Source organism: Oncorhynchus tshawytscha, linkage group LG07 (assembly GCF_018296145.1).
Source record: "Oncorhynchus tshawytscha isolate Ot180627B linkage group LG07, Otsh_v2.0, whole genome shotgun sequence".
Taxonomy (NCBI): domain Eukaryota; kingdom Metazoa; phylum Chordata; class Actinopteri; order Salmoniformes; family Salmonidae; genus Oncorhynchus; species Oncorhynchus tshawytscha.
Window position 1 is genome coordinate 48,947,470 of NC_056435.1, and position 16,197 is coordinate 48,963,666.

Sequence of the window (16,197 nt, forward strand, 5' to 3'; positions counted from 1 at the left end):
TAGACCCTTAGTGATGTGGACACCAAGGAACTTGAAGCTCCACTACAGCTCCATTGATGTGAATGGAGGCGTGCTTTTCCTGTAGTCCACGATCAGCTCCTTTGTCTAGCTCACATTGAAGGAGAGGTTGTCATCCTGGCACCACACTGCCAGGTCTCTGACCACATCCCTGTTGGCTGTGTCGTCGTCTTGTGATCAGGCCTACCACAGTTGTGTCGTCTGCAAATATAATGATGGTGTTGGTGTCGTGGGTGAACAGGGAGTATAGGAAGGAACTAAGCATGGACCTCTGAGGCGCCCCCGTGTTGAGGGTCAGCGTGGCGGATGTATTGTTGCCTACCCTCACCACCTGGGGGTGGCCCGTCAGGAAGTCCAGGATCCAGTTGCAGAGGTAGATCTTCAGTCCCAGGGTCCTTAGCTTAATGAGTTGAGGGCACTATGGTGTTGAACGCTGAGCTGTAGTCAATGAACACCATTCTCACATAGGTGTTTTTCCAGGTGGGAAAGGGCAGTGTGGCGTGCAATAGAGATCGAATCATCTGTGGATCTGTTGGGGCGGTAAGCGAATCGGAGTGGGTCCAGGGTTTCTGGGAATTATGGTGTTGATGTGAGCCATGACCAGCCTTTCAAAGCATTTCAAGGCTACAGATGTGAGGACTATGGGTCGGTAGTCATTTAGGCAGGTTACCTTTGAAAGGTCTGCTTGAAACATGTAGGTATTACAGACTCGGTCAGGGAGAGGTTGAAAATGTCAGTTTAGACACTTGCCAGTTAGTCAGCGCATGCTGAGTATGCGTCCTGTTAATCTGTCTGGCCTTGTGAATGCACACATTCTTCCGGAGCAACTGGTGCTCTCGTGCATGGTTCAGTGACGCCTCGAAGGAGCATAAAAGGCATATATCTTGGCTGGGCAGCTCCCGGCTGGGTTTCCCTTTGTAATCTGTGATAGTTTGCAAGCCCTGCCACATCCGACGGTGTCCAATTTAATGTCCAATTTGCCAAATATTGTCCCGAGAGTAATGACTGAAAGGGAACATAACGTTGTGACTGTAACTACTGTTCCCTGAAGGAGGGAAACAAAGTACAACACCAGTTTGGCCCCGCACCACCTGTTCCTGGGCTTGATGAAGAGCGGTACTGAATTGAAGGAATGAATCCGTGCCTCCCGCTTATTACCTGTGAAGACGAGGCTTCCAGCAATGCGCAGATTTCATTGGCCTTGTCCAACTTGATTTTAGGTCTTTAATCAGACACAAAAGTGCGACTCCCCAAAGTTGTTGTTTCCCTCCATCAGGGAACAGTAGTGATTAACCAGCCTGAACTGTTCTAATATTCTATATTCTTAACCTGGGTTCGATCGAACCCCTGGGGTTCGGTGAGTCAGTCTCAGGGGTTCGGCGGAGGTCAAGACACACATCCGATTCATATGATTCGTGATGACACGCCCCGCTTGGCCATCATTGGCTGCAGGTGATCACGCTACATCGCTTGGCCTATCTGTGCTGCAGGGAATTTGGTGCGCTCAGTAGTCGACTTGTGATGGTACGTCTTGTGATTTCTTTCTTAATATTTTAATCCCTTCATACTTACTATGTCGAGCAAAAAAGGAAAGTGGTCGAACAAATATGTACAATATGGATTCACATGTATAACGGAACGTGATGGGGGTCAGTGTGCTAACTGCATGATTTGCAATGCCAAGTTGAGCAATTCTAGTCTAGCACCGGCAAAACTAAGAGAACACTTCCTTAAGCTGCATGGAGTTGGAAAATACAAGAACACAACGCTCGCTGAATTCAAGGTGAAGAGAGCCAGATTCGATGAAAAGGCTACTCTGCCTGTTCTCGGCTTTGTACTCATCAACAAACCGATCCTCACAGCATCGTACGAAGTTGCTTACCTGATCGCAAAGCAGGGCAAACCACACACCATTGGTGAAACACTCATAAAACCAGCTGTATTGAAGATGGAGAATATCATGCTGGGAAAAGAGGCTGAAGTTAAGTTATCCCAAATTCCTCTTTCAAATGACACCATCAGCGACAGAATAGAGGACACGAGTAAAGACATCTTGGCTCAAGTAGTTGCAGATCTGATTTCAAGCCCGGCAAAATTCAGCTCTCAATCATCTCAATCAAAAGATGCAGGGTGGTGGAGTCAACATCATCGAAGCGGAGGAAAACCTGAAGGCTTTTCAAAAAAAGCTACCGTTATGGAAACAACGAACACAGAACAATAACTTCGCAAACTTTCCCCTGCTGGACGACTGTGTAAGTAAGATCGAAGATGTATCTGGAACCGGAGACATTTCTGTACCCGCGGAACTGAAGCAAGCAATTGCCACGCACTTAGATGAGCTTGCAAAGTCTCTCGACGGATACTTCCCTACAAGAGAGTCATATCCAGCATGGGTGAGACAGTCGTTCACGTTTAGTGTTGAGACAACAGATGTCAATGATGAATACCTCGGTGAAATCATTGAAATTCAGCAGAGCCAGGTTCAACAGCAACTCTTCAGAACAACAACGCTTTCAACGTTTTGGTGTCAACAAATGGTAACGTACCCTGTTATTGCTAAGAAAGCTCTGGAGATTTTCATACCGTTTGTTACAAATCTTTGCGAGCAATCCTTTTCGAGGATGCTGGACATAAAAACGAAGAAAAGGACCAGACTTTGTTGTGCAAATGACATGAGTGGCCCTTGCCAAGGTGAAGCCGCGCATTTCTGAACTGGTCTCTGAAAGGCAACAGCAGAAGTCACACTGATTTGCAGTAAATATTCATTATTATGTTTTGGTTTTTGTGTGAAAATCATGTTTTGATGATTTTGTTCTTTGAACACAGTGATGTTGATGCACGGTTCATTTTGTGCACCAGTCAAATATATACCTATGTTTTGAATTTGAAAAAATCATATTTTATTTTTCCAATTAAGAAGGGTTCGGTGAATGCGCATATGAAACTGGTGGGGTTCAGTACCTCCAACAAGGTTAAGAACCACTGTTCTATATAGTTTAGTGCATATAAAGTGGTAATTAACTACAATGAGCATAATCCATTGCGCATCTACTTGTCCGGTCTTTCTTTTACGACTGCTACTGAAGAGAGAAGAATGCATGATTGTGAGGTGATTGAGGACAGCCGTTGCTTCACAAGGACTCTACCTGAAAATACATGCTCTTTAAGTCACAGGTGTCAAACTCATTCCACGAAGGGCTGTGTGTTGTCAGGTTTTCAGTCCTCCCTTGTACTTGATTGATGAATTAAGGTAAGTAATTAGTAAGAAACTTGCCACACCTGGCTGCCTTGTCCTTAATTGAAAGGAAAAAACTCAAACCTGCAGACACTCCATGGAATGAGTTTGACACCCCTGATCTAAGTGATTGATAGTTGGTATTCAGCAGTCATAAAAGTATGCTTTATTTACTTTGATCACAAAATTGTGATTTTGTCAGAAATCATAGGCAGCAGCTTTATAGAGATGATGACTTGGAATTAAATAGTAATCTAATAAAACAAATGTAATACCTTTTTAAAGTAATGTAAATAAATGATGGTTAATAAATAATACGCCATAATGGACAGTCACTACCATCATGGGACTTTTATTAAATGTTTTACTCTTTGTTGTTACATCATTCAACCCACATGAAATTACCTCAAAAAGCACTAATCCCTCAGCACTAGTCATAACGGTATGATCTTTCCTACACACGCATACAGAGTAAAACAATTCCCCCGAATCTCAAAAGGAACCATTGACAATCTGTTCATTGTGTATATTCGTATTTCTTTTATTTCCATTTATTACTTTCAAATGACAATTTATCCCGCTGCTGGCATTGTGCCAATCATAAGGATTCCCACCCCCCTAACAAAGTTTAAATTCTGACTTGAAATGCATGTGCCCTACTCAGACTTTCACGCTAAGCTCCCATTGATGCATGATCTACTCGTACGTTTGACTTACATGCAGGTATCTAAAGTTATGATTCTGCTTTATATAACCAACAACTGAGCTGTATCAATGGAAAGCTATGGCTTGGCAAATGCACACTCTTAGAAGAGTCAGATGCCCCATCCCCACTTCTAGTCTTCCACTTGTATAAATATCAGTTTTACCCTCTGCTATTTCTGTTTAGGCTATATGCATGGACTTTACATACCATGTTCCATATACTGGTTTTAGCCCACACTAAGAGCACTACTTCTCACACCTGTTCCAGTGCCTCAACCTCTTTTCTAACTATGTGATATCGCTTTTAGTCCCAAACATTCTGCAATACATGTTTGTGGGACCTAATTATGTGACACAGACTGTACAGTGACATTGGGACGGACACATTTTTGCTGGTTTTAGTTCTGTACTCCAGCACTGTGCAGACTGTCAACTATAATTTGAGGGTATTTTCATCCATTTAGAAATTACAGCAATTTTTGTACCTAATCCCCACATTTTAGGGGATCGAAAGTATTAGTACAAATTCACTTATCTGTAGTAAAGTTCAGTTTTTGGTCCCTTATTCACAGCACACAATGACTACATCAAACATTTTGACTGGAGTTACTTTTATTGTAAATAAGAATACTGTTTTTAAACACATCTACATTAATGTGGATGCTACCATGATTACGGATAATCCTGAATGAATCATGAGAGCGAAAGGTACAGAGACACAAAATATCATACCTGCCAAAAATGATAACCTCGCTTGTTATTGTAATGGTGAGAGGTTAGCATGTCTTCGGGGTATGATATTTGTGCGCCTGTGACTTTCATTATTATTCATGATTCATTCAGGATTATCTGTAATCATGGTAGCATCCACATTAATGTAGAATAGTTTAGAAACATATTCTTATTTACAATAAAAGTGACTGCAATATGACACAATACATTATTTACCATTCATTTCTGTTGCGCACAAAATAATCTGAAACACAACCAAAACAAACAGCAAATGCATCCAACAAATTTGTTGATGTCATTAGCCAGTCCCAATGTATGGTCAAACCTCGTCTGGGTCTCTCGCTCTGCGTTGAGAAGTGAAGAGACCAGGCTGTACATAATACACTTGGGCACGGTCCTCAGCAGACCTTTACCCTGGTCAACATTACCATGGCATGCAGAATCCCAGACATGTGTGTGTCTCACAGGAGATATTCCAAGCCAATTGTGCCTGAAATCCACAGCCATTCCTAAAACCCAATCAGCATTTCTCTGAATATGCAGTCAGACAGCAATGTGTTTTAACACTCCTTCCTGTCAGTTCCGTGTATATTCAATTATTCACTATGCATATGGTTAACTTCCAGCTGGGGAACCACAAAATAGCCAGCAACACACACACACAGCCAACCGTATTTGCAAACACATAGCCACACACACACACACAGCCAATGTGTTTGCTCTGACATGTCCCCCTTCTATTCCCATGCAGTTGCAACAGAAAAACTGTTCAAAAGTGCCACCATTTTCTTAACTAGTCACCAATAAGTGCTTTTGCCCTGTCTGTCAATATTGTAAGATTGGTATTGATTTTGCATGTTTTCATGCAGAATATATTATTTTGTGATTTTGCCAATGATATTAACATTAGTTATTGAAATTGATGTTGTCCATAACTGTCATCTACATATTTCTTTCATTAGTTGTTTTCTCACTTACACCTGACTGCGTGACATTTTTCAAAATTTCTTTAGAGCTTTTGAAGTATCCCAGGACTTGACAAAGAGTTGATTTGGGTGTGGCTCTAGTTCTGGTATTGACCCTGTGCTCTTGGCAAATCAGGCTGATGGGTGATCTGATTTTCCTCTGCCAAAGCTAAGTAAGTAGAGGAGGTTGTTTTCCTCTGTGTAGGGTCAGTATGAGCAGAGGACACATTTCTTTGAATGGGTAAACATATGACAGGGACAGTAATGAATCGGTATGTCATGGCAGAAGTGCATGATGATCTACTGCCAAATGGTTCATGGAGTTCTTGGCTTTCAGAAAACTGAGTCACTGACCAATAAAGCCAGGAACTTTGTGGAACGCCAAGCCAACCATTACTCATCGAAACAAAGTACTTTGTACATCCAACTATTTTACTTTGGTATTGACATTTGAGCCCTGAAGAAATGGATGGACAGTTGTTTAGCTATATTTTATTATTATTTTTTGTTACCTTTAACTAGGCAAGTTAAGACATTTTTTTTTTTCAATGACGGCCTAGAAACAGCCTTTTTCAGGGGCAGAACGACAGACTTTTACCTTGTCAGCTTGGGGATTCGATCTTGCAACCTTTTGGTTACTAGTCCAACGTTCTAACCACTAGGCTACCTGCCTTCCCAATAGATATACAGTTGAAGTCGGGAAGTTTACATACACCTTAGCCAAATACATTTAAACTCAGTTTTTCACAATTCCTGATATTTAATCGTAGTAAAAATTCCCTGTCTTAGGTCAGTTAGGATCACCACTTTATTTTAAGAATGTGAAATGTCAGAATAATAGTAGAGTGATTTATTTCCGTTTTTATTTCTTTCACCACATTCCCAGTGGGTCAGAAGTTTACATGCTACCAAATACTAATTGAGTGTATTGTCTTTAAATTGTTTAACTTGGGTCAAGTGTTTCGGGTAGCCTTCCACAAGCTTCCCACAATAAGTTGGGTGAATTTTGGCCCTTTCCTCCTGACAGAGCTGGTGTAACTGAGTCAGGTTTGTATGCCTCCTTGCTCGCACACGCTTTTTCAATTCTGCCCACAAATATGCTATAGAATTGAGGTCAGGGCTTTGTGATGGCCACTCCAATACCTTGACTTTGTTTTCTTTAAGCCATTTTGCCACAACTTTGGAAGTATGCTTGGGGTAATTGTCCATTTGGAAGACCCATTTGCGACCAAGCTTTAACTTCCTGACTGATGTCTTAAGATGTTGCTTCAAATATATCCACACCATTTTCCTACCTCATGATGCCACCTATTTTGGGAAGTGCACCAGTCCCTCCTGCAGCAAAGCACCCCCACAACATGATGCTGCCACCCCGTGCTTCACGGTTGGGATGATGTTCTTCGGCTTGCAAGCATTCCCCTTTTTCCTCCAAACATAACGATGGTCATTATGGCCAAACAGTTCTATTTTTGTTTCATCATACCACAGGACATTTCTCAAAAAAGTACAATCTTTGTCCCCATGTGCAGTTGCAAACCATAGTCTGGCTTTTTTATGGAGGTTTTGGAGCAGTGGCTTCTTCCTTGCTGAGCGGCCTTTCAGGTTATGTCGATATAGGACTCATTTTACTGTGAATATAGATACTTTTGTACCCGTTTCCTCCAGCATCTTCACAAGGTCCTTTTGCTGTTGTTCTGGGATTGATTTGCACTTTTCACACGAGAGTGCGTTGATCTCTAGGAGACAGAACACGTCTCCTTCCTGAGCGGTATGACGGCTGCGTGGTCCCATGGTGTTTATACTTACGTACTATTGTTTGTACAGATGAATGTGGTACCTTCAGGCGTTTGGAAATTGCTCCCAAGGATGAACCAGACTTGTGGAGGTCTAAAAAATAAAAATCTGAGGTCTTGGCTGATTTCTTTTGATTTTCCCATGATGTCAAGCAAAGAGGCACTGAGTTTGAAGGTAGGCCTTGAAATACATCCACAGGTACACCTTCAATCGACTCAAATGATGTCAATTAGCCTATCAGAAGCTTCTGAAGCCATGACATAATTTTCTGGAATTTTCCAAGCTGTTTAAAGACACAGTCAACTTACATTTCTGACCCACTGGAATTGTGATACAGTGAATTATAAGTGAAATAATCTGTCTGTAAAGAATTGTTAAGAAAATTACTTGTGTCATTCACAAAGTAGATGTCCTAACCGACTTGCCAAAACTGTAGTTTGTTAACAAGACATTTGTGGAGTGGTTGAAAACAAGTTTTAGTGACTCCAACCTAAGTGTATGTAAACTTCTGACTTCAACTGTAAATATGTTGTTTTTTTCTCTCTCTAAAGTAGGAATGGAAATTACTTTTCTATATTGTTTTTTTTTGGGATCAGACAAGTCTTTCCTTCAAAATGGCTATCCATGTTTTGACCTAAGACTTAGAAACTCAGACTTTTGATACTATGTTCAGTTTCCCCAAAAAGCTTGTCATGTTCATGTAATATCCATAACATTCTTATTTGCTTTATTTCTCTAACATAACATTTAGAGGTCTGTTTTTGGGGGATATACAGTACCAGTCAAAAGTTTGTACACACCTACTCTTTCCAGGGTTTCTCTTTATTTTTTACTATTTTCTACATTGCAGAATAATAGTGAAGACATCAGAACTATGAAAGAACACATGGAATCATGTAGGAACCAAAAAAGTGCTAAACATATGCGATTCTTCAAATTAGCCACCCTTTGCCTTGATGACAGCTTTGCACACTCTTGGCATTCTCTCAACCAGCCTCACCTGGAATGCATTTCAATTAACAGGTGTGCCTGGTTAAAATGTAATTTGTGTTATTTCTTTCCTCAATGCGTTTGAGCCAATCAGTTGTGTTGTGACAAGGTAGCAGTGGTATACAGAAGATAGCCCTATTTGGTAAAAGACCAAGTCTATATTATGGCAAGAACAGCTCAAATGAGCAAAGAGAAATGACAGTCCATCATTACTTTAAGACATGAAGGTCAATCAATCTGGAACATTTCAAGAACTTTGGAAGTTTCTTCAAGTGCAGTCATAATAAACCATCAAGCTATGATGAAACTGGCTCTCATGAGGACCGCCACAGGAAAGGAAGACCCAGAGTTACCTCTGCAACAGAGGATAAGTTTATTAGAGTTACCAGCCTCAGATTGCAGCTCAAATAAATGCTTTATAAATAAATCACAGAGTTCAAGTAATGGACACATCTCAACATCAACTGTTCAGATGCGACTGTGTGAATCAGGCCTTCAAGGTCGAATTGCTGCAAAGAAACCACTACTAAAAGGACACCAATAAGAGGAGACTTGCTTGGGCCAAGAAACACGAGCAATGGACATTAGACCGGTGGAAATCTGTCTTTTTGGTTTGAGGAGTCCAAATTTGCGATTTTTGGTTCCAACCGCCGTGTCTTTGTGAGATGCAGAGTAGGTGAACGGATGATCTCGGCATGTGTGGTTCCCACCGTGAAGCATGGAGGAGGTGTGATGGTGCTTTGCTGGTGACACTGTCAGTGATTTATTTCAAAACACACTTAACCAGCATGGCTACCACAGCATTCTGCAGCGATACGCCATCCCATCTGGTTTGGGCTTAGTGGGACAATAATTTGTTTTTCAACGGGACAATGACCCAACACACCTCCAGGCTGTGTAAGGGCTATATGACCAAGGAGAGTGATGGAGCGCTGCATCAGGTGGCCTGTCCTCCACAGTCACCTGACAACCCAATTGAGATAATTTGGGATGTGTTGGACAGCAGAGTGAAGGAAAAGCAGCCAGCAAGTGCTCAGCATATATGGGAACTCCCAAGACTGTTGGAAAAGCATTCCAGGTGAAGCTGGTTGAGAGAATGCCAAGTGTGCAAAGCTGTCAAGGCAAGGGGTGACTACTTTGAAGAATCTAAAATATAGTTTGATTTGTTTAACACTTTTTTGGTTACTACATGATTCCATATGTTATTTCATAGTTTGTCTTCACTATTATTCTACAATGTAGAAAACTGTAAAAAAAAAAATTAAACCTTGAGTAGGCGTGTCAACTTTTGACCGATACTGTACACAAAGATTCATTTCTTTTTTTTTTACATTGTGAAACATTAAAGTTCTGATTTCGCCTACAAATGTTATGTCCATAATGCTGGAATCACCCCAAGTGTTATATCCTATTGAGAAAAGATTTGTCAAATTAATGAGACTTTCATGTGAATTGATTTGAATGAAATTCTACTTAATTTTTTTTTTTATATCACTTCAGTTCAATTTAGATACTGCTTCCTGTGGGGTGTGGCCAATTCAAATGTGGTGTTTAAATTAATTCAGAATTGGCTCCAACGCTAAGGTGCGTACACACGCACGTGTATTCACACACACTCACGTCTCATTCCCATAGGTTTGAACACATACAGACACACTCCTGCCAGTGCCCAGACAGGCATGCAGCAGCCATGAACTTTCACACACTAGTCTGGGCACTGAGCCAACACGGTACAGGGAAACACCCACACCGTGCTCCGCTCCGCTGCGCTGCATAGCAAACAAGCTTTCCAACTGGGCCAAACCAATGCTCAGCACTCCACTGCACAATGAGCCCTATTCTTCCACAGGATTTTTTATATTTTTTATAAATCAATATTAATCTCCTCTTTCAGGCCCGAAATTTATTAAAATGTCTGGTGATAGAAAGGAAATTTGTGTGGTCTAGCTGCCACCAGTGTACTTAGTTACCAATAGTCAGTTATCTTGCATGAAGAATTGGACAGGACCTAAGATGCCTATCCTAACATAAGCTATGAAACCATGGTACATGATGCTTATATCTGAGATGACAAGAAGTGCACTGGCGGGAATGGAAACTTGGCTCCTGCTTGTACAGAGGTCCACGCAGCCATCAATATGCAACAGGAGAGCAGACAGACAGAATTTGATGACCTATCATAATGTCAAACAATTGTGAAACTCTGAATTGCATAACCCCGAAATGGAAACATTATTAAAAGGAGGGAGACCTTTCCAATTTTTTTTCTCTCTCCAATTTTGGTCTTTAATGTAGGGCCTACAGACAAGTTCCTTCCACTTGCCTCCTCCATTTTTGCAGTAATGCTGCAATCAGTTGATTGTAATTTTGGATAGAGGAGAGCAGGCATTTCCATATATTTTTGTTATCTCAATGTATGACATTCCACCAGTCCTATTTACAATATCATTAACAAAAATGAAACCTTTTTATTTTTTCTATTATTATTATTTTTTTAATCAATTATATATTGAGTTTAACCATAATATTTGTTGTAATATTTGTTCTGTCATTTCTGGTGGATAACACTGAAATTGCAACCAGCTTTCTATAGATCATTTAAAAAATCTAAATATTTTCAAGATGATTTCATTTTCAAATAATGGAATGTGCGAGGTTGTAAATAAGGCAAGTTTTTAAAAAAATAATGTTTTAACACGGGCTGAGCCATTCTAAATAATCTGCTGGAGAACCAGTTCGGATTTAAGTATACATTTTCTATGACTGAAGCCTTTGAGAGGTTCATTGTTTTAATATTTAATCATTTTAATCCTACGAATTTATATACATTATATAAATAGGCCCATTTAATTTTGTCGGGCTTGCCGTTCCATTTAAAGTAGAATATGTTTTGCTCATATAATTTTAAAAAACAAGTGGTTCGGTGTAAGCAGGGCCATAAGTAAATAGGTCAACTGGAATATGACTAAATCATTGATAGACAGGTATTTACAGTTGAAGTCGGAAGTTTACATACTTAGGTTGGAGTCATTAAAACTTGTTTTTCAACCACTCCACACGTTTCTTGTTAACAAACTATACAAACAAACTATAGTTTTGGCAAGTCAGTTAGGACATCTTGTTTTGTGCATGACAAGTAACTTTTCCAACAATTGTTTACAGACTGAACTTAACTCATTGTATCATAATTCCAGTGGGTCAGAAGTGTACATACACTAAGTTGACTGTGCCTTTAAACAGTTTTGAAATTTTTTGAAAATGATGTCATGGCTTTAGAAGCTTCTGATAGGCTAATTAACATTATTTGAGTCAATTGGAGGTGTACCTGTGGATGTTTTTCAAGGCCTACTTTGGGGAAAATCTAAATAAATCAGCCAAGACCTCAGAAAAAAATGGTAGACCTCTACAAGTCTGGTTCATCCTTGGGAGCAAATTCCAAATGCCTGAAGGTACCACATTCATCTGTGCAAACAATAGTACACAAGTATAAACACCATGGGACCATGCAGCCATCATACCGCTCAGGAAGGAGATGCGTTCTGTCTCCTAGAGATGAACGTACTTTGGTGCGAAAAGTGCAAATAAATTCCAGAACAACAACAAAGGACCTTGTGAAGATGCTGGAGGAAACAGGTACAAAAGTATCTATATCCACAGTAAAACGAGTCCTATATCGACATAACCTGAAAGGCCGCTCAGCAAGGAAGAAGCCACTGCTCCAAAAGCGCCATAGAAAAGCCAGACTACGGTTTGCAACTGCACATGGGGACAAAGATCATACTTTTTGGAGAAATGTCCTCTGGTCTGATGAAACAAAAATAGAACTGTTTGGCCATAATGACCATCATTATGTTTGGAGGAAAAAGGGGGAGGCTTGCAAAGCCAAAGAACACCATCCCAACCGTGAAGCACCGGGGGTGGCAGCATCATGTTGTGGGGGTGCTTTCCTGCAGGAGGGACTGGTACACTCCACAAAATAGATGGCATCATGAGGTAGGAAAATTATGTGGATATATTGAAGCAACATCTCAAGACATCAGTCAGGAAGTTAAAGCTTGATCGCAAATGGGTCTTCCAAAAGGACAATGACCCCAAGCATACTTCCAAACTTGTGGCAAAATGGCTTAAGGACAACTAAGTCAAGGTATTGGAGTGGCCATCACAAAGCCCTGACCTCAAACCTATAGAAAATTTGTGGGCAGAACTGAAAAGGCATGTGCGAGCAAGGAGGCCTACAAACCTGACTCAGTTACACCAGCTCTGTCAGGAGGAATGGACCAAACTTCACCTAACTTATTGTGGGAAGCTTGTGGAAGGCTACCCAAAACTTTTGACCCAAGTTAAACTATTTAAAGGCAATGCTACCAAATACTAATTGAGTGTATGTAAACTTCTGACCCACTGGGAATGTGATGAAAGAAATAAAAGCTGAAATAAAGTGGTGATCCTAACTGACCTAAGACAGGGAATTTTTTACTAGGATTAAATGTCAGGAATTGTGAAAAACTGAGTTTAAATGTATTTGGCTAAGGTGTATGTAAACCGCTGACTTCAACTGTAGATTTCCATGGTAGCAAGATCTTATCTATTTTTACTAACTTCATATTAACATTTATTGTAGTGAGAATTTATTTACTTCGAGATATGAATACCGAATATGTCTACTTCACCGTCGGACCATTTTATTGGTAAACTACACGGTAATGTAAAATTTGTATTTTTTTGCGATCCAATATGGTACACTTATCATAGTTTGGTGGAATCCAGAGGTTAGAGAAATTATCTAGATCCTCTGAGTCTGTGCAAGGATCCAGATTGTGGATTTAAAAGAAAACATGAGTCGTCCGTGTACAATGATACCTTTACTTTCAAGCCTTAGATTTCTAGCCCCTTGGTATTATTGTTGGATCTGACTTTAATAGCCAACATTTCGATGGCCATAATAAATAGATATGCCGATACAGTACATAACTTTAACCCATTGTATAAGAGATTCTCCAAAAATTTTAATATTCAAGGCATTTATATATAAATTGAAGTTGTACTTTATCAAATCAAATTTGTCACATGCACCAAATACAAGAGGTGTAGACCTTACAGTGAAATGCTTACTTACTTAACCAACAATGCTTTAAGAGGGAAAAAAAGTGTTGTTAAGTAAAAAATAGGAAGTAAAACTAACAAATAATTCAACAGCAGCAGTAAAATAACAATAACGAGGCTATATACAGAGGGTACCGTTACAGCCAATGTGCGGGGGCACCGGTTAGTCAAGGTAATTGAGGAAATATGTACATGTAGGCAGAGTTAAAGTGACTATGCATAGATAATAAACAAAGAGTAGCAGCAACGTAAAAGAGGGGTCTGGGTAGCCCTTTGATTAACTGTTCAGGAGTCTTATGGCTTGGGGGTAGAAGCTGTTAAGAAGCCGCTTGTCGTGCGGTAGCAGAGAGAACAGTCCATGACTAGGGTGGCTGGAGTCTTTGACAATGTTTAGGGCCTTCCTCTGACGCCACCTGGTATAGAGGTCCTGGATGACAGGGAGCTTGACAGGTGAGCAGTTGCCATACCAGGCAGTGATGCAACCAGTCAGGATGGTGCAGCTGAAGAACCTTTTGAGGATCTGAGGACCCATGCCAAATCTTTTCAGTCTCCTGAGGGGGAATAGGCTTTGTCATGCCCTCTTCACAACTGTCTTGGTGTGTTTGGACCATGATAGTTTGTTGGTGATGTGGACACCAAGGAACGATACGCTTTCAACCTGCTCCACTGCAGCCCTGTTGATGAGAATGGGGGCGTGCTCAGTCCTCCTTTTCCTGTAGTCCACAATCATCTCCTTTGTCTTGATCACGTTGAGGGAGAGGTTGTTGTCCTGGGACCACACGGCCAGGTCTCTGACCTCCTCCCCATGGGCTGTTTCATTGTTGTTGGTGATCAGGCCTACCACTGTTGTGTCATTGGGAAACTTGATGATGGTGTTGGAGTCGTGGCTGACCATGCAGTCATGAGTGAACAGGGAGTACAGGAGGGGATTGAGCAAGCACCCCTAATGGGCCCCCATATTGAGGATCAGCGCGGCAGTTGTATCAGCGCGGCAGTTACCTGCCTTTACCACCTGGGGGAGGCCCGTCAGGAAGTCCAGGATCCAGTTGCAGAGGGAGGTGTTTAGTCCCACGGTCCTTATCTTAGTAATCAGCTTTGAGGGCACTATGGTGTTGCACGCTGAGCTGTAGTCAATGAATAGCATTCTCACATAGGTGTTCCTTTTGTCCAGGTGGGAAAGGGCAGTGTTGAGTGCAATAGAGATTGCATCATCTGTGGATCTGTTGGGGCGGTATGTGAATTGGAGTGGGTCTAGGGTTTCTGGGATAATGGTGTTGATGTGAGCCATGACCAGCCTTTCAAAGCACTTCATGGCTACAGACGTGAGTGCTACGGGTCGGTAGTCATTTAGGCAGATTACCTTAAGAGTTCTTGGCCACAGGGACTATGGTAATCTGTTTAAAACATGTTGGCATTACAGACTCAGTCAGCGACAGGTTGAAAATGTCAGTGAAGACACTTGCCAGTTGGTCAGCGCATGCTCGGAGTACACGTCCTGGTAATTTGTCTGGCCCTGCGGCCTTGTGAATGTTGACCTGTTTAAAGGTCTTACTCACATCGGCTACTGAGAGCGTTATCACACAGTTGTCCGGAACAGCTAATGCTCTCATGCATGCTTCAGTGTTACTTGCCTCGAAGCAAGCGCTTCCCTTTGTAGTCTGTAATATTTTGCAAGCCCTGCCACATCCGACGAGCGTCTGAGCTGGTGTAGTACGATTCAATCTTAGTCCTGTATTGACGCTTTGCCTGTTTGATGGTACGTCGGATGGTATACTGGAATTTTATATAAGCTTCCGAGATAGAGTCCCGCGTTGCCTGTAATCCATGGCTTCTGATTGGGATATGTACGTACAGTCACCGTGGGGACGACATCATCGATGCACTTATTGATGAAGCCAGTGACTGATGTGGTGTACTCCTCAATGCCATCAGAAGAATCCCGGAACATATTCCAGTCTGTGCTAGCAAAACAGTCCTGTAACTTAGCATCTGCTTCATCTTACAACTTTCTTATTGACCAAGTCACTGGTGCTTCCTGCTTTAGTTTATGCTTGTAAGCAGGAATCAGTAGGATAGAATTATGGTCAGATTTGCAAAATGGAAGGAGAGCTTTGTATGCGTCTCTGTGCGTGGAGTAAAGGTGGTCTTGAGGTTTTTTTTTCCCTCTGGTTGCACATTTAACATTCTGGTAGAAATGAGGTAAAACAGATTTGAGTTTCCCTGCATTAAAGTCCCTGGCCACTAGGAGCGCCTCCTCTGGATGAGCGTTTTCCTGTTTGCTTATGGCCTTATACAATTCCTTGAGTGCGGTTTGTGGTGGTAAATAGACGGCTACGAAAAATATACAGTTGAAATCGGAAGTTTACATACACCTTAGCCATATCCATTTAAACTCAGTTTTTCACAATTCCTGACATTTAATCCTAGTAAAAATTCCCTGTTTTGGGTCCGTTAGGATCACCACTTTATTTTAAGAATGTGAAATGTCAGAATAATAGTAGAGAGAATGATTTATTTCAGCTTTTATTTCTTTATTCACATTCCCAGTGGGCCAGAAGTTTACATGCTACCAAATAATAATTGAGAGTATTTCCTTTGCATTGCTTAACTTGGGTCAAACGTTTCGGGTAGCCTTCCACAAGCTTCCCACAATAA